This window comes from Colobus angolensis, unplaced genomic scaffold (genome assembly GCF_000951035.1).
Source record: "Colobus angolensis palliatus isolate OR3802 unplaced genomic scaffold, Cang.pa_1.0 Scaffold134, whole genome shotgun sequence".
NCBI lineage: Eukaryota > Metazoa > Chordata > Mammalia > Primates > Cercopithecidae > Colobus > Colobus angolensis.
Window position 1 is genome coordinate 8,444,898 of NW_012114422.1, and position 19,041 is coordinate 8,463,938.

The following is a 19,041-nucleotide window of genomic DNA, read 5'->3' on the forward strand; positions in this document are numbered from 1 at the left end:
AAGCCTCATTTGCCTGAAGAATCCAGCAAAGTGACTGACTAGTTTGAGAGTAATTATGTGTATGGTAGGATATGAAAACATGCCATGATATTGCTGTTCAATCACCAGTATTGGTTCCACTGAATATGTGGCCTGAATATGTATGCACATGGAATGGATTTCTAGGTACACAAAACAACATAGGACCATGGCACAGAAGATGAGAAATTTAAAAAGGAATGTTCATGTTGGTCAATGTCAGATTATAGAAGAATATCAAAAAGAGCAGTGCCACATAGAAAATATGTGTGGACGCAAACTATAAAGGGAGCCATGTCCTAAATGTTTTTAAAGCTATTTAGCATGACACGAAGCTTGAACGTACAGTAAATGATTGTGAAAATCCATCAACTTTTATGTTCTATCATTGCATAACTGCCTGCAATCAATTCCTGCAGTACATTTTTTTATATTTCCATTTTGAATTGATTATTTTTTTTACTATTATAAATTGTCAGGACTATATTTTACAATATACGATTCTATGTATTTTTATTTTCACATGATTTCTAATACTAGAAGTACAAATTGTGGAGAGACTTTTAGAGAGATCTAATTTGTTTTATGCATTTTTGCAAACTTAGCTCCAGGAAATTGCATTATCACAACATTGACTTTTTGTGTAAATATTGCACACGTACGTAAAAAGGCTGAAGCTTCTTCAATATATAAAGAGATGACTATTTTGTTTATCTGGACTAGTGAAAGATGAAATATCTCGAGATCTTGGCTTTTTGGGTGACTTCCTATGCGGTGGTGACCTACTGCAGTATTTTATTGATCTCATCAAAAGGCTTAGGCTTTCATCACAGTATTTGAGATAGCCACAGTTTTAAATCTGGGTACACACAATTAACAACCATAGTGAGGTCCATGTATCCAATTCTCCTTTTGACTTATTTCTTTATGAACATGTTTAGTTTGCTTGCAACTGAGCTACCATACCCATACTACTTTCATTAGTATACCTGAGTGCTTATGACTGCCAAAAATATGTATGATTGCCTATTTTGTTGTGTAAAGTGGCCCAAGATGCATTCTGTTATGTTTTATGTTTTGCAAATAAATTATCTCTTAAAAATGTAAATAAATATATTTTAAAGAACTTGTAATTCTTTTTCCCAGAATTGTATTTTTAGGATTCTCATCTTTTATGATTCTGATTTTCAGGATTTTAGATTTTAAGAATGCTGTTTTTTCAGAATTTTAACACTCAGGACTATGGCATTCTGGATATATCTTTCAGGATTTTTTTTTTTTTTTCTTTTTGAGACCAAGTCTCGCTCTATCGCTCAAGCTGGAGTGCAGTGGGCCAATCTTGACTCACTGCAACCTCCACCTCCTGGGTTCAAGCGATTCTCCTGCCTCAGCCTCCTGAGTAGCCGAGATTACAGCCTCGCACCATCACGCCCGACTAATTTTTGTATTTTTAGTAGAGACGGGGTTTCACTGTGTTGGCCAGGCTGGTCTTGAAATCATGACCTCAAGTGATGTGCCCGTCCCGGCCTCCCAAAGTGTTGAGATTACAGGCATGAGCCACTGCACCCGGCCATCTTTCAGTATTATGAATGCCTCTTATTCTTTAAACCCTCCAGATACAAAGCAAGACAGCGTGGTACTTGCAGAGTGATACATACATAGATCAGTGAAACAGATACAGACTCACACAAATGTGTCCCCTTGAAAAAGGTGTAAAAGCAATTTAATGAAAGAGGGTTAGATTTTTCTACAAATTGTGCTGGAGCACCTTGACCTAAACTTCACATTTTGCAAAAATTAACTCAAGGTGGTTCATGAACTTAAATATATATGTAAACCTACATAACTTTTAGAAAATAAAAGCATAGAAGAAAATTTTCAGGAGTAGACAAAGTTCTGACTTGACATTAAAAACATGGTTCATGCAACTATAAATTTATAAATCTGACCTACTATAAAATTTTGCTCTGTGAAAATTCTTGTTAGGAGGATGAATGGAGAAACGGGAGACTGGGAGAAAAATGTTGCAAATAATTCCAATATTTTTAAGAGCAGGAATTATGTTTAGGTCTTTTCCTCACAGTCCGTCTACAAAAAGTACCTAAGTATACATAACCCACAGTAAACGTGAGTATGCCTGTTGAGAGAAAACTTGCAAGTTGACTCACAGAAATATTATCTTTCTACTTCAATGCCAAAGAGGGCAAGTTATTATGGAATGCAAAGAGAAAAGTTCAATTTGGTATTACATAATTAATGAAAAAATAATGCAGAACTTTTTAAGCGCACTGATCTTCTGTGGATCTTTTTAATAGGATGTTTCTGTGAAAATGATTTGCATTGTTTACCATGAATGGGTCATAGTCTAATGTCCTTGTTGACAAGTGCAATTGATTGCAATGGAACTATTGTTGACAGGGCTCAGTCTCCTTGCTTTGCAGAATATGAGTGTCCTGCCACAGGATTGCTCCAAGTCAAGAGGAAAAAAGTACCAATCTCCCTGAAAAGTCCTTTTAGGTATAGCCTGCCTATCAAATGTCAATACAGCTGACAAAGTGGCCAGAAAACTGCAAGTACTAGATATCACACAGTGATTATAAAAATGTACAGCTGTCAGCTAAAATGAAAATGTCTCCCATGGGTGTGAAAGTAAAATGTGAGGATTAGCTGATAAAGCATTCTGCTCTGGCTTTTTCTTTCATGAACTAAGATCACAGAGATGTGAAAATGTCATCCACAAGGTTTAACAAAAATGTTCACCAAGATTTAGGACACAATATTGAATGTTTCAAAAATATCTTCCTTGTACAAGACAAAAATTTTTAACTACTTAGAAAGACAGATAAAGTTGTTAATTGGCAAGATAAACTCAGAAACTATTTAAATGCCCTTTTATTAGCATCCTACATTTTAAACAAAAAGTCATCTTTCAAAGTAAATATTAATTGTGGCATAGATATTTCTGTAATGTTAAGGATACTCCTAATTTAAAAATAAGAGTAGGGCCATTATATTATCAATCATGTCTAGAGAAATTTAGAGCTTTTGAGAAAAGTCAGACTATCACTAAATTTTGACCTAATACTTGCATTCCTCTAAAATAAAATTTTATATTCAGTCAACGTATTCATATTATTATTTGGAGACATGTCTTTATCAAATACTATTGATGGATTCAATATTTTGTTATTAGAATTTTGCCTGAATATAGGCAGACTCCTGTTTAAATAGAGAAGTGGTTAATTCAGCATGCTAAATGGATCAACAGAACATATAAAAACTTCCTAGAGGTGAAAAAGACAGATAAGGAATGAATAAGAGACACACACAATTTGTTCCCTGTAATTCAAAATTTTTTCTTACTTCATCCTAGTACCACATTCATGAAATCAAGCTATCTTCCTAGTACCCAACTTTCTAATCCAACTATTATCTCTAATTCAACACGGTATTGTCTCTCCTGGATGTGTGCTGCCTAGATTTCTCTATTCTCCGGATTCCACTTACATTACCAGGGAAACTTCTCTAAAGCACAGTTCTGATCACAGTATTTACACACTCACAAATGTCTGTTATTTACTTTTGGCTTTCAAGTTAAGCCGTACCAATTTCACATGGTATTCAGAGTCAGTTGTTGGCTCTTTGGCTCCAATTTACCACTGCAGGAGTATTTCTCAGTCTTTCTCCTCACTTATCCAAGTGAATTAGATAAACCATGTATCATGCCCACTCTTACTGCATCCTCTCTTCACTGAAATTTTTCTGCTAGAATGCATCATTTCATTTCAAGCAAATTACACTTGGAATTAGTATAAAACTTTGGAGAAGCCTATTCTTACAATTTACTAGGAAAATAGGCAATGCATGTACTGGTACATGTGTAATGACTTGTTGAGGAAAATAAATCTCTTAAAAACAAATTTTCTTTTTCAACAATTTGCATAGGAAACAATCATTTGGATGAGTTGATTAGCAATGAGTATTGATGCTAGGATATGTGTATGTGGGAGCCTTGAAGTTTGATATATAAATCACTACCATACAATGGTGCATTCTCATTGCTTAAAAGTTGGATGCCTTCAGGCATGATCAAAATATGTTAATGCCGGCACCAGAGGCAAACTATGTAAGAATTCAGCAACTAGAATAGTACAGATCAGGAGTCCTGACGGTATTTTCAGTCAAAGGGAATCTTATTTGACTCTAGTGCCCATAACACCCACCCAGAAGATAATGATACTGCATAACTGGGTTGAAGATTTCAATTCTGTTAGGTTTGTTGAGAAATTATTTTTTCTATTCCCACCGATCCTTCAACATGGTTCCAAAAATTCTGTTTAGATGCCTGCTTCCCATCAGGTTCACATAAGTGGTAATGACCTCAGAGCATGCCTAAGTGTATTCTGGGAGACTCGCTCATTTCCAAGGTCATGGTTTGAACAGTAGTCCCAGTATTCATGCCATTATAAGCTTATTCCTAGAATAAATTTTAGAATCATTGCAATAGTTTCTACTCAGCAGGTTCAGAGCAGGTTTCATTTAGTAGGTTAAGATATTTTCTTATGTTTATTTTTAAAATAACTTTTACAAATCAAGTACATGACAAACATCACGATTAATATAATTGCATTTTGAATTACTCAATTAAGAAAATGGAGTATATCAAGCAAGCTAAAGTGTTTATATCATTTTACTTTTTTTCATCCTTGGTTCAATAATCTTGGGATTATTCCAACTTAAATATAACCCTCATTAGCATCATATCAGCATCAATTAACTGACTAGAAAAATTAAATTCTTTATAAAAAATGATAAAGACTAGAAGGGATATATAATTAATAGAAAATAGCAACAGTAAAGACAACCCATACATATATTTTATGTTTACCTATATTCTCTTTTTATTTATATGTATTTATTATTTTATCTTTAAACACTGGCAACAAATATTTTTACCCTTACAGTTTTTCAAAATATTAATTTTCAGTATTACACCATTCTAAATTAACAAATTAATTAAGACAGCAAAGTGCAATGAAATTAATGTCAGGAATCATCAATATTTTTAAAACATAATAAAAAATTTCAAGTGAAATATGTTCTTGATATATTTTCAAAATATTTTCTGGGATTTTACAAGTACCAAGACTTAAAAGTCAAGTTTTGAATTAGATTATGACAAGTCCCATTTACATATTTTATTCCTCTTACATTTGTATAGTGCCCCTCATACTTTCAAAAATAACTTTCAGCCATTTCATATCCATTTTCACAAGTTTTGTTCTAACATCACAATAGATAATTCAGCAAGTGATAGCTACAGAATATTTCAAGTAAATAACTCTTGGGGGTTGATTACAAAGAAGCAACAGTTTATTTGAATTGTCTCTCATTGAGACTTGTAAAGCAAGGAGCAAAACTCTCCTGTTTACCTCTTATCTTTCTTATTTAAGAAATTATGCTTGCAAATCAATATATATATATATATTTAAGACTTAGACATGTTATGTTGAAGCAGCTAAATTGGACAGCCTGTTTCTCAAGTATTTCCATTGACTTGGGTCCAGAAAGGAAAAAATATGATCTCCATGAAATAATGACTGTCGTATACAATCTTTATAGTTGTAAGGATGATGGGGGGTAATAATAGATGTGTTCGGTGCAAGAGATCAACTGTAACAGTCAAAGGGCACATCACCTGACCCTTTACTGTAAGAAAACAATAATAATAATTGTATGAAAATGGTTCTTTATATTACTGCAAGATACCAACGTGGAGGGATATCTTGTCTGATACCCTCAAATATCTTTAAATATCTTCAAATTATGTTACTGCACCCAGCTATGGAGGCATGATTGCCAAGAGATACCTCAAGAAAGTTTCAACCTGTTCATTGTACCAGTCTTCTCTGGAGACTAGGAGAGAACATAGGCTCTAGAATACAGTCCCTGCCTCCATTAATTTGCTTATCTTTGAAGTGACTTTGTCTGGATCTAACAAATATGTTCACTCTTAAGAATATATTCTAATAAAAATTTTGTCTATCTATGTAAGCATGGCGTAATCCCTCCTTTCCATTTTTTAAAATAAAAATAGCCAACAAGTATAAAACAAGGAAACACCTCAGTAATAGATTTAAGACACAAAATGTTGCTATCTATGTGCCTGACACAGTAAGAAATTTATTTTAGATGAATGCAGATGAAATCCAATAGGAGGCATTTAAAGCTCATAGCATATTCTTCTTTCAACAAAAAGAGGAGTGTACCTTCACAACAAATAGAGGACACATTTTCAACACACCACTAATAATTTTAACACCAATAGCCCATATGGTAAAGGGCTTTTTCCATAACAAACCTATGTCACAAGCAGAATCCTCCTAAAGAGGCAATTAAAATAATTAGACAAGTTTGTGTTTTGTTTTGTTTTTTTCAGGATAGTGTATCTTTTGACTTAAATGGAGAAAACCCTCCATATTTCTCACCTGAACCATAGCATCTGGCATAACGTAGATCCTCAAAATGTCAACTGAACATATTTATTGAATAAAATCTGTTTGAAACTGTATGTCAATATAATTTTAATCTAATATTGTGAAATATTTTCAGCATTGCAATAAGAGAATATAAACTAAATTAACTATCATTAATTCTAAAAAAAAAAAAGTGTGGTTTAAAAAATTCCATAGTATGAAATTAGAAGCAGGGATTTTGTTTCAAACACTGAGATAAACAAGTTGCATAGACCAAAGCATAAAATTTGATAGGAAATATCTCTAAAAATTCTCATGGTAAATTAGAAAGCACTGCAATCAACCACCATCTGGTGATTGTTTATAAGATGAATTGTACAGGGATCTAGGCATTTCTGTTGGGATTTAATGAGTTAGTTAGAAGGAACAAGAATGCAAAAAAAAATTCTCTACAAATATTTTAACTAGGTAGTGTTCCAATTTCATACAATAAAGATTACTGGCAGATGAAATGATATCACATATTCAATTCTTCCTTCAGTTTTGTTTTGCAACGTGTATGACATTCATCATCCTCATTCATGTTTCATTTCCAAAGTCATTTCAGAATTTTTTGTATGTGTATATGAGAGTTGAGTGGGTGGGACATTCAGAGGAATAGTTAAGAATTGTGAGGTTCTACATTGAAAAATCCTGGTCAACATTAAGTGATAATTAGGCTCTAGAAATTAAATACATTTGTTTTGATAAAATGATAAATACGAGTTTTCAAATTTGAAAATTGTTTTATGTTAAAATAGTGGCAATTTAAGCAAATATTAATTTATGGAAATTTACATTTTATTCATTTTCCTTCTCTGTGTTAGAAAACAATTCCCCATTTTACTTATTTAAATAATTAACAGGATAGCAGTATATTTGACTGCCTCTTTGAGTAACTTGAGCCTCTTTAATTTTATTTTTTTAATGCATATTAGAATCATAAACTACATTTACCCAGAGAATAACTGGCAACTTAACAATGCTCTCTTTCACTACCTTTGTGATTTAATGAGTCATTATAGAATGAAGAAAAGAATACATGAAATTTCTGACAAAGTATCACAGGACGTCTTATGATTACTGGCATAAGATGTATTGAGCTTTCATGACAATATATCAGTCAAATACATTATGCCACCAGATAGATACGTTGCTAGATAGACAGATAAGTAGATAGATAGATGACTTAAATGGAGAAATATATATACATGATGTGTGTGTGTGTGTATGTGTGTGTGTGTGTGTGTGTAGTATGTGTGTATACATATCTATGCCTTAAATGGAGAAAACCCTCCATATTTCATATCTGAAACATAGTGAGTGATATAACATAGATTCTCAAGATGCCTACTGAATATAGTTATTGAATAAAATCTATGTGAAACTGTATGTCAAAATAATTTTATATATATATATTATATTATCTACAGATAGATATGCTGGCATAATGTATTTGATAGCTTGGCATGAAAACTCACTACATATATATGTATTTATGTATATGTTTCTGAATAGTATAAAGGATCTAGTAATGTGATTATATATTACATGAAGAAACTGTTCAATTTTGAAACTGCTTCTTTTACAAACTTAGCCATTTTTACAAGTATATCTACGTAATTTTATGGGATAACAAGAAAATATGTATATAGGTCACAGGAGGATAATGGTTAATGAAATAACAGATATATTGAAATTAAGATTTGTAGATAGAAATAATAATTCTATTATAAACTAATTAGTGATGTGAAAATATTAAATATCATTCTTTGTGTATGTGTTTATTTTATTCTTTCTATTTCATGATCATTTATTCACTAAATCTTAGTATTTGGCATATTGAGTGTCCTTATCCTCTCAGGAGCATCTTCCATTTCAATGATATGAATCATAGTGGAAAGATATCAGTATCATTGAGGCAAAATATTGAACTGGCAGTCTGGAATGAAGGTCTGAATTTGGACCAAGTTAAAGAAATGTCCAGGACTACGTCTCATAATGAAATATATTATTAACTGAAACTCATTACCTAAGATATTTCCTTGGTCCAATCAAAAGTATTTGGAAATAGTTTTTCTCTTGTACTATCTTGTAAGCCTTGTTGTTTCATAAGTCTGTGTTGAAGGATGTTCATAAATGATATAATACATATTTATGACTAACAACTTCACTTGTTTTATATTTAAACAGGGATAAAAGATCTATTTCTACTTGTTTACTTTTGTAGTTACACTGGAAATAGTCACATTTTATTTTAGGTAAATCTTATGCTTTGCTGAGCATCAATGTTTCCACTAAGCCATACATGTGCAAAACAAACAAATCCATGTGCATAGTTACACTTGTCTGATTTTAGAATTAAAAATGAACAGAGTCAGCCTAAGGCAAATTCGTGATGAAAGAGATAAAGTTGAACATCAGCTCACCTACTTCCTTCTGTTTGCTTTCAGAATGTAACATCTCCTTTTCTAAGCTTTGAGAACTCTCTTATTCTTTTCTATGCTCCCTGTCATGAAGTATGCTGAAGTATTTACGGCTAATCTGGTAATTTAATATTTGAAATGAAAGAACATAAGTAGAACAATGAATAGAGAATTTCCGTCAATGTATTCTGTCTCCTACACTGTACACTACTAACACAAGTAATCAAACTGAAAAATACCATGTAAAAGTCTGCCTTGGGAATGAGAGGTCATGAGAGTGGACTCTAGATTGTTACAAAGTTTGTATGTGTGTGTGAGAAATATTTGCTAAGGATGTCAAAGACTCAAATTTTTCCTTCTCTTATCTTCTTACAAATTTCCCAGTGGCAAAAAGCATGGTAACACCAGGTCTTTATGACTGTTACTGCCCAAACTAAGTCCCTAGTATAACATATTTCTTCACTGAATTGGGTCTTAAACTGTGGTCTCCCTAAAGCTGATGGTCCTAGAAACCTTTTCAAGATATCTAGAATCTCAACACTATTTTTATAATAATACTAATGAGTTATTTGCCTTTTCCACTGTGTTGACATTTGCACTGACAGAGCAAAAACAATGGTGTATACAAATGCTAGTAGCTTAATACAATCAAGTGAGTGCCTGAAATCGCACTCATTGCCATAATGTTCTTCACTGGCAGGCAATTGTGGTTAAAAATGAAGAAGAGTCGGGGTAAGATGGCCAACTAGATGCAGGTGGAAAGTGCCACTCCCACACAGAGAGACTGGGATTTCGACTAAATCAGCAAAATTTGAACAGTTATTCGAACAGAAAATGCTGGATGTGGATGGAGAAAAGATACAAACAATGAGGCTTAAACGGGAGGCACCTGGGAGTGTCGCCTGGGGTGCCTGAATCTCAGGGCTGGTTCCTAGCCCTCAATAGTCCCTGAAAAAAAGGGTGAATGAAAGGGCTGGGGGACTGCTTACTCTTGCCATGGACCTTTGATATCCTAGTTGCAGGCGACCCCACGTCCCTATGGGCATCTGAGCTGGCAGGGGGATTTTCCCAGAAATTAGATGGAGATGGAGCTGTAGCAAGCATGGAGACAGGAAACTTTCAGTATGGGATAGCTCTGGCGGAGCCTAGCTGTAAGTGCCCACCCCTGCCTCTCCACAGCTGCCCATCTCCCTCTTGAGAGGTTCTGGCCCCAACTAATCACTGTGGAGAGACCAGGGGTTGCCTCCTTGCAGAAGTGGGGAATGCCTGTTCTGCAGGCCCACCTATCCATCAGTCCCATTCAGGGCATCTGCCTGGCCACCCCGCAGGAGAAGGTACACAATGCAGCCTCCACTGCTAACCTGGGCACTTTGTTTCTAGAGAGTGTATTCCATTAGCCTAGGAGTATTTGGGGCCACCCAGTGCACCTGGAACCCCCACCCTGAGGGTCTGGAGGAAATAGTCATGAGCAGATCTTGGAGCTTGAGGGCCGTAGCCTGTGGTTCAGGGGTGCCAAGACAGGATCTGTGCCTGGCTCTCAATGAGGGGAAGAGCAGGTGTTGGAACCCCCGAAAGAGTCCCGCTCTGGGCAGGGGTCGCCGCGAGGGACCACTCGACACCGAAATCACAGCAGAGAGACACTTTTATTTCTAGTGCGCTAGGGTCCCCCGTGCACAAAGATGGCCAAGGGAACCCCGAGCGTTGGTGACAAGCTGCTTATAAAGGCAAAACACCACAAATTCAAACAAGGCGCAAAATTCAAACAAAGCTTTAGGGCGCGAGATGATTGGGGCTTGTACGCATGGGGGGTTTTCCTGGAATTGTTTTTCTGTTTGAATTCCGGGAACATTGGGTGTTTTTCTCAATTACCCATGGCCACCTATCACCCATGGCCACCTGGTGTTGGGTGTTTTCCTCAATCATCCATGGCCACCTGGTGTTGTTTTTCTTATTCCATGGCCTATTTCACAGGCACTCTCAGAAAATGAGAGGGGTAAATGGCACAGGTCCATGGGTTGGTATGGGACCTGGACATACCTCCCTCCACAGGGTTTGTCCAGTAAGTGTGTGGCTCATCTTCTGACTGGACCTCTCCCCAGGAGAGACCTCTGGTCAGACAGACCTAACAACAACAACAACAACTTTGTGGGCACAGTGCCAGTGTTTAGAGATGGCTCCCCCAAAACCCAGGAGTGCGAGTATTGAGGGGATCACATGTCTCCCCCTCACATGGCAGTATATAGCTACGAAAGTGAGAATACACAAAAAGCCATGGCTGAGCAAGAGCTTATTTACTGCCCATTGCTTTCAAGTGCCATCTACTGGCTGGCAGCCTAAACTACAACACCAAAAAGCACGCATTCTCACCCCTGTGTAATCAAGGGCAAGAATTCAATAACAAAGACCCTGTACAGAGCCTTAGCCCTCTGAAAATTTCCAAAACAAAGCCAACTGACTAAACTCAATTTACACCACAGTTAACGGAATGACAAACCTCCCAGATGAGAAAGAATCAGGGCAAGAACTGATTCAAAAAGCCAGTGTCCCCTTACCCCCAAACAAGCCCACTAGCTCTGCAGCAATGATCCATAACCAGTCTGAAATGTCTTAAATGGTAAACATGGAATTCAGAATTGGGATCACAAGAAAACTCATCAAGATCCAGGAGAAAATAGAAACTCAATCCAAGGAAGCCAAGCAATCCGGTAAAGTGAGTCAAGAGCTGAAAAATGAAAAAGCCATTTTAAGAAAGACCCAAACTGAACTTTTTGAGCTGAAAAATTCACTCTAAGAATGTTATAAGATGACCGGGCATTGTGGCTCATGCCTGTAATCCCAGTACTTTGGGAGGCTGAGGCGGGTGGCTTACCTGAGGTCAGGAGTTCGAGACCAACCTGGCCAAAATGGTGAAACCCCATCTCTACTAAAAATACAAAAGTTAGCCAGGCATGGTGGCGGGTGCTTGTAATACTAGCTATTCAGGAGGCTGAGGCAGGAGAATTGCTTGAATCCGGGAGGCGGAGGTTGCTGCGAGCCGAGATCAAACCACTGCACTCCAGCCTTTCTAAAACAAAGAGGGAGACTCTGTCTAAAAAATAATAAAAATAAATAAAAAAAGAAATGTTGTAATACAATTGGAAGTATTAATAACCAAACAGACCAAGATGAAGAAAGAAATTCAGAGCTCAAAGACCAGTTCTTCAAATCAACTCAATTTTTTTTTATTAGAAAAATGAACAAAACCTACAAGAAATATTGATGTGGTGTCATTGTCTGGGGTAAATACCTGGGGCTTGTCTCGCACCAAGAAGATTAAGGACATGAACATGCACGAGGAGTTGGTTTAGGAGAGGAGGTTTTTAGGCAAAAGAAAAAGGAGAACAGCTTTCACCCTTGTGAGAAAGAGGGGTTTCCAAAGGGAAAACCCAGCCCATGGCAGACTGCATTAGATTTTATAGGCAGGCTTGAGGAGGTGGTGTCTGATTTATGTAGGGCATAACAGATTGGTTCTGTCAGGTGTGATGTTTATATAGCACATGGTGTAGGCCGGTCACCCCACACTAATCTTATTATGTAAATAGGCTTTCCACTTGGCTGGTGCCATATTGTCTGCTCTTCACTGTACACGTGGTTGGCAAAGAGAAGGGAACATGGAGCTGTCATTTTGCACATGCCTTTGAACATCCCAGGTAGCCTTTCCTATTGGCACAACTGCCAGCATTCATCTGTGCAAGCTTCCAGCTTGCTTGTCTATGTCTGCAGCTTGTTTTTACAGGCTTCTTTTGTTAGAAAAGAAAATGATTTGGGGGCTGCTTTTCATTAAAAGGAAAACCTTTCTGAGGACTCGGGTACCCTCACTGTCTACTTAAGTAATTTCTTCTTAACTTGTATATCAATATGGGATTATATATAGAGATCAAATCTAGAGATCACTGGCATTCCTGAGAGAAATAAAACAAGAACAAAATAAAAGAAAAATTTTATTTTCCTCAGAAAAGAAGCAATTTCAAAAATATATTTTGAGGATATAGGCCGTGAAAATTTCTCTAATCTTGCTAGAGTTGTTGGCGTACAAATCCAAGAAATGCAGAGAACTCTGACCAGATAGTATACAAGATAACCATACCAAAGGCACATAGATATCAGATTCACTAGATCAAATAGTGATCAAAGTCAATGCAGAAGAAAAAATCTTAAACATAGCTACAGAGAAGGAGCAGGTCATTTACAGTGGGAACCCCATCAGACTAATGACAGACCTCTTAGCAGAAATATTACAAGCCAGAAGAGACAGAAGAGATTAAAAGCCTATTTTCAGAATCCTTAAAGAAAAGAAATTACAACAAAAAATTTTATCCTGCCAAACTGTGCTTCACAAATGAATGAGAAATAACATCCTTTTCAGACAAGCAAATGCTGAAGGAATAGATTTCAACTAGACCAGTCTTACAAGAAGTTCTTAAGGGAGTGCTAAACATAGAATCAAAAGAATGACACCTGCTACAACAAAAACACCCTTAAGCACACAGCCCACAGACACTATAAAGCAATTACATAATCAAGTCTACATAATGACCAGATAACACAACATGATGACAGGATCAAAATCACATATACCAATACTAACCTTGGATGTAAATAGGCTGAATGCCCCACTTAAAGACACAAAGTAGCAGGCTGAATAAAAAGATAAGTTACTACCATGTGTTGTATTCAAAAGATCCATCTCTCATGTAATGACATCCACAGGCTCAAATTTAAAGAGTGGAGTAAGATCTACCAAACAAATAGACAACAAACAACAAAATAAGACTCATTAATATTATATCAAATAAAACAGACTTTAAGGCAGTAAAAATTAAGAAGGATACTGAAGATCATTGCATAATAATAAAGGATATAATCCAACAAGATCCAACAAGAAGCCTTAACTCTCCTAAATATATATGCAGTCAGCATTGAAGCACTCAGATTCATAAAACAAATTTTTCTTAGCCTATGGAAAGACTTAGACAACCACACAATAAAAGTAGGAGACTTTAACACCACACTGAAAGGGATAGATCATTGAGGAAGAAAACTAACAAAGAATCTCTGGAGTTAAATTTGACACTTGACCAGGTAGACCTAATAGACATCTACAGAATATTCCACTTAACAACCACAGTGTATACATTCTTCTAATCTGCACACAGGACATATTCTAAGATTGACCACATGCTCAGTAATAAAGCAAATATCAATGATTTTTTTTAAATTGAAGTCATATAAAGCACACACTTGGACCACTTGGACCACAGTGTGCAAAAAAAAATAGAACGCAATATCAAAAAGTCACTAAAAACTACACAAATACATGAAAACTAAACAACTTACACCTGAAAAACTCTTAGGTGAACACTGAAATTAAGGCAAAATTTTAAAAAATCTATGAAATTAATAAAAGTTAGGACACAACTTATCAAAATTTCTGGATGCAGCTAAAGCAGCCTCAAGAAGAAAGTTTATAGAAACAAATGCCTTCGTCAAGAAGTTAGAAAGATCTCAATTTAAATATTTAACTTTGCACCTAAAGGAACTAAAAAAAATAAGCTTGCAGAAGAAAATAATAACTAAAATTAGAGAAGAACCTAATGAAATTGAGATGCAAACATCCATACAAAAGATCAATGAAAACAAGAGTTTTACAAAATAAGTAAGATTGATAGACCACTTGCTAGATTAACAAAGAAAAACGAAAAGATCCAGGTAAGCACAATCAGAAATGACAAAGGTGATATTACAACTGATCTTGCAGAAATACAAAAGCTCCACAGAGATGACTGTGAGAAACTCTATGCACAGAAATTAGAAAATCTAGAGGAAGTGGATAAGTTTCTGGAAGCACACAATCTCCCAAGATTGAACCAGGAAGAGATTAAACCAGAAAACAGAAAGATAACAACTTCTGAAATTGAATTGGTAATAGAGAGCCTACCAACCAACCAACCAACCAAACAAACAAACAAACAAACAAAAAGCCCTGGACCAGATGGATTCACAGCCAAACGCTACCAATCCTACAAAGAAGAACTGATACCAATCCTACTGAAAATATTGAGCAGGAGGGGCTCCTCCCTAACTCATTCTGTGAAGCCAGCATCAGCCTGATATCAAAATGTGGCAGAGATACAGAGAAAAGCAAGCAAACAAATATAAAACACCACAGGCCAATATCGCCGATGAACATAGACACAAAATCCTCAACAAAATATTAGCAAGGCAAATCCATCAGCACATTATAAAGTTAATATACCACAATACAGTAGGCCTTATTTCTGGGAGGTAAATCTGGTTAAACAAATGCAAATCAATATATGTGATTCACCATGTAAACAGAAGTTAAGGCAAAAACCACAAGATCATTTCAATAGACATAGAAAACGCTTTTGATAAAATCTAACATCCCTTAATGATAAAATCCTTGAACAGACTAGAAATAGAAGGAACATACCTTAAAATAAAATAAAAAGCCATCTATGATAAACCCAAAGCCAACATCATAGTGAATGAGAAAAAGCTCAAAATATTCCCCTTGAGAACTGGAACAAGAAAAAGATGCCGGCTCTCACCACTCCTGTTAAACATAGTACTGAAAATGCTATTTAGAGCAGTCAAGCAAGAGAAAAAAAAAAAAAAGGGCATCCGAATAGGAAGTCAAATTATCCCTCTTCTCTGACAGTATGATTCTTTACCTAGAACAGCCTAAAAACTCTGTAAAAAAAAGGCTCCTAGAATTGATAAATGACTAATAAAGTGTTAAGGTAAAAAATAAACATACAAAAATGAGTAGTATTTCTATACATCAAAAATACCCAGGCTGAAAATGAAATCAAGAACACAACCAGATTTACAATAGCCACAAAGAAAATGAAATACCTAGGAATACAGCTAACTAAGGAGATAAAAGCTCTCTACAATGAGAAGTAAAACCTACTGCTGAAAGAAATCAGAGATGACACAAATGAATGGAAAAATATTCCATGCTCATGGATTGGAAGAATCAGTATCACAAAAATGGCCATACTGCCCAGAGCAATTTAGAGATTCAACACTATTCCTGTCACACTATCAATGTCATTCTTCACAGAATTAGAAAAAAAAAAAAACAAAAACAAAAACAACTTATTTTGTAATTCATATAACAGCAAAAAAGAGTCTGAATAGCCAAAGCAACCCTAAACAAAAAGAACAAAGCCAGAGGCATCACCCTACCTGATTTCAAACAATACTCTAAACCCACAGTAGCCAAAAGAGATTTTACAGGTACAAAATCAGACACATAGACCAATAGAACAGAATAGAAAACTCAAAAATAAAGCTCCATGCTTACCACCATCTGATCTTTGACCAGACAATAAAAAACAAGCAATGGAAATAGGACTCCCTATTTAATAAATGGTGCTGGGATAACTGGCAAGCCATATACAGAAGAGTAAAGCTGGATCCCTATCTTTCACCATAAATAAAAATTAACTCAAAATGGATCAAACATTTAAATGTAAGTCCTCCCCAATTTATACAGATTTGTAAATTTGTAAATTTTTATAAAATTTATAAAATTTGTAAAATTTAAATTTTTTATAAAATTTATAAAAAATTTATAAAATAAAATTTCCAAAATGTTGGAAGACAACTTAGGAAATACTTTTCTCAGCATTGGCCTTGGCAAACAATTTTTGGCTAACTCCCCCAGAGCAAATATGACAAAACCAAAAATAGACAAGTCGGACCTAATTAAACTAAAGAACTTCTGCACAGCATAAGGAACTATTAACAGTTTAAACAGACAACCTATAGAATGAGAAAATATATTCACAAACTATCCATCCACCAAAAGACTAATATCCAGAATATTCAAGGAACTTAAACTAATCCACTAGCAAGAAACAAATAACCTAATTAAAAATGGGCAAAAGATATGAACAGACACTTCTCAAAAGAAGACATACAAACAGTAAACAAACATAAAAATGTGCTCCATATCACTAATCATCAGATAAATGCAAATCAAAACCACAATGAGATACCATATCACACCAGTCAGAATGACTATTACTAAAAAGTCAATAAACAACAGATGCTGGTGAGACTGTCAAGAAGAAAGAATGCTTATGCACTATGACTATGAGATGGAATGTAAATTAGTTCAGCCACTGCAAAAAGCAGTTTGGAGATTTCTCAAAGAATTTAAAAACAGAATTATTATTTGACCAGCATTCTCATTACTGGGTATATATCCAAAAGAAAACAAATATTTCTACCAAAAAGACATATGCACTTGCATGTTAATTGCTGCACAATTCACAATAGCAAAGACATGGAATCAACCCAGGTGCCTATCAATGGTAGATTGGATAAAGAAAATAGATACATCTACACCATGGAATACTATGAACCCAAAAAAAAAAAAGTGAAATCATGTTCTTTACAGCAACATGGTTGGAGTTGGAGGTCATAAACTAAAGTGAATTTATGCAGGAACAGAAAACCAAATACCACATGTTCTCACTTATAAGTAGGAGCGAAAGATTGAGCACACATGAACATAAATATGGGAACAATGGATATTGTGGGTTATTAGAGAGGGGAAGGTAGGGGTTTTGAAAACTACCTGTTGGGTACTATGTTCACTATCTGGGTGGTAGAGGTCATTATTCAAACCTCAGCATTATGTAATGTTCCCATGTAACAAACCTGCCCATTTACATCCTGTATCTAAAATAAAAGTTGAAATTTTAAAAAATGAAAAGTTTATCTTCTGAGTTCAGTAGGTACTAATATTTGATGGTAAATATTTATGTCTTTGATGCAGTTTTGTTAAGTTTTGTTCAACTCTGAATAAATCATTTAATCTTGTTTCATTTTAGTTCTCAATTATAAAAACAGCCTCTACTATTTTTTATTAAATTATTATGTGTCTGGAGAATTAATTAACAAACAATTGTCAAATACTTTTTCCTCCCTGGGTTCCAAAACAAGCCTAAAGGATAACAGTAACAAAATTCTATACCAGGAAAACATGTGAAAAATGAGTAATGAAACTACTAACAATACATGGAAAAGCAAAATAAAATATAAAAATTTAAAATGTTTACTATTAAGAATAATAGAGAAATGTGTTTATGTTCAAAAATTAGTATAGTAATACCAATTATGGAAATATGATTGTGCTAGAGAGTTACGGCATGAGATAAAACTAAGTAAGAAAATAATTGTCAACTGATGAATCACAAAGCCTACTAATTTGCTGAGAAGAGCTGTATTTCTTATAAATGACTGCAGCCTGCATCCTGCAGGGTGGGATACATAGACTCCAGCAGAGACCAAAAGCAGGCACTTCAAGGGAGGGAAGGTGAGACAGAAGTGTATGCAGAATAAGTTGGCTAAATACACATATTTAACAAGTTATAGGAGGATCTATTAATAATCACAAAGGGGGAATACCCACACGGGTAGTGAGCAAACAAGCATGTTACATGTGTCCCATGTTCACTTTGGGGTAGAGATTTAACATTTAAATGCATTACCATTAAGCCCTATACGTGAAAGGTGAAGCAGAGGACACAAAGGCACTTAGTAGAAAGCCTCTGTAAAACCAGCCAGAATCAGTCTCTGGCCTACAGTCTCTGACCAGAAGAAAGGTACTGAAATGAATCACTTCTCCAATCAAAGCTGTAGATATGGTTTGTGAAACAGATGGGTGAGTTAGTCCACTTTTGGCAGTCAGTCGGCTATAATTGTTTCAATATTGCCTATCTCCTGACCAGTTCTTGTTTAGTTACTAGATAAAAAGAAAAAAATTGTGGCAGTTAGACTATAGTTTATTCTTTAAATGTAGAAGTGCATAATTTAACTCTTATCTGGCATAGACCTAGGTCTTGTTTATAGTTCAGTATCCTATTGTCACAAAGATTCAGTTCTGTTCAACTTATGATTTTCATTTTAACGTAATATTGCATGTAAAATTTTCCAAATTTCAAGGACCATTGTTCATAAGTTACTTTCCAAGAATGAGAAGTGGGATGTCTTATTCTATACAT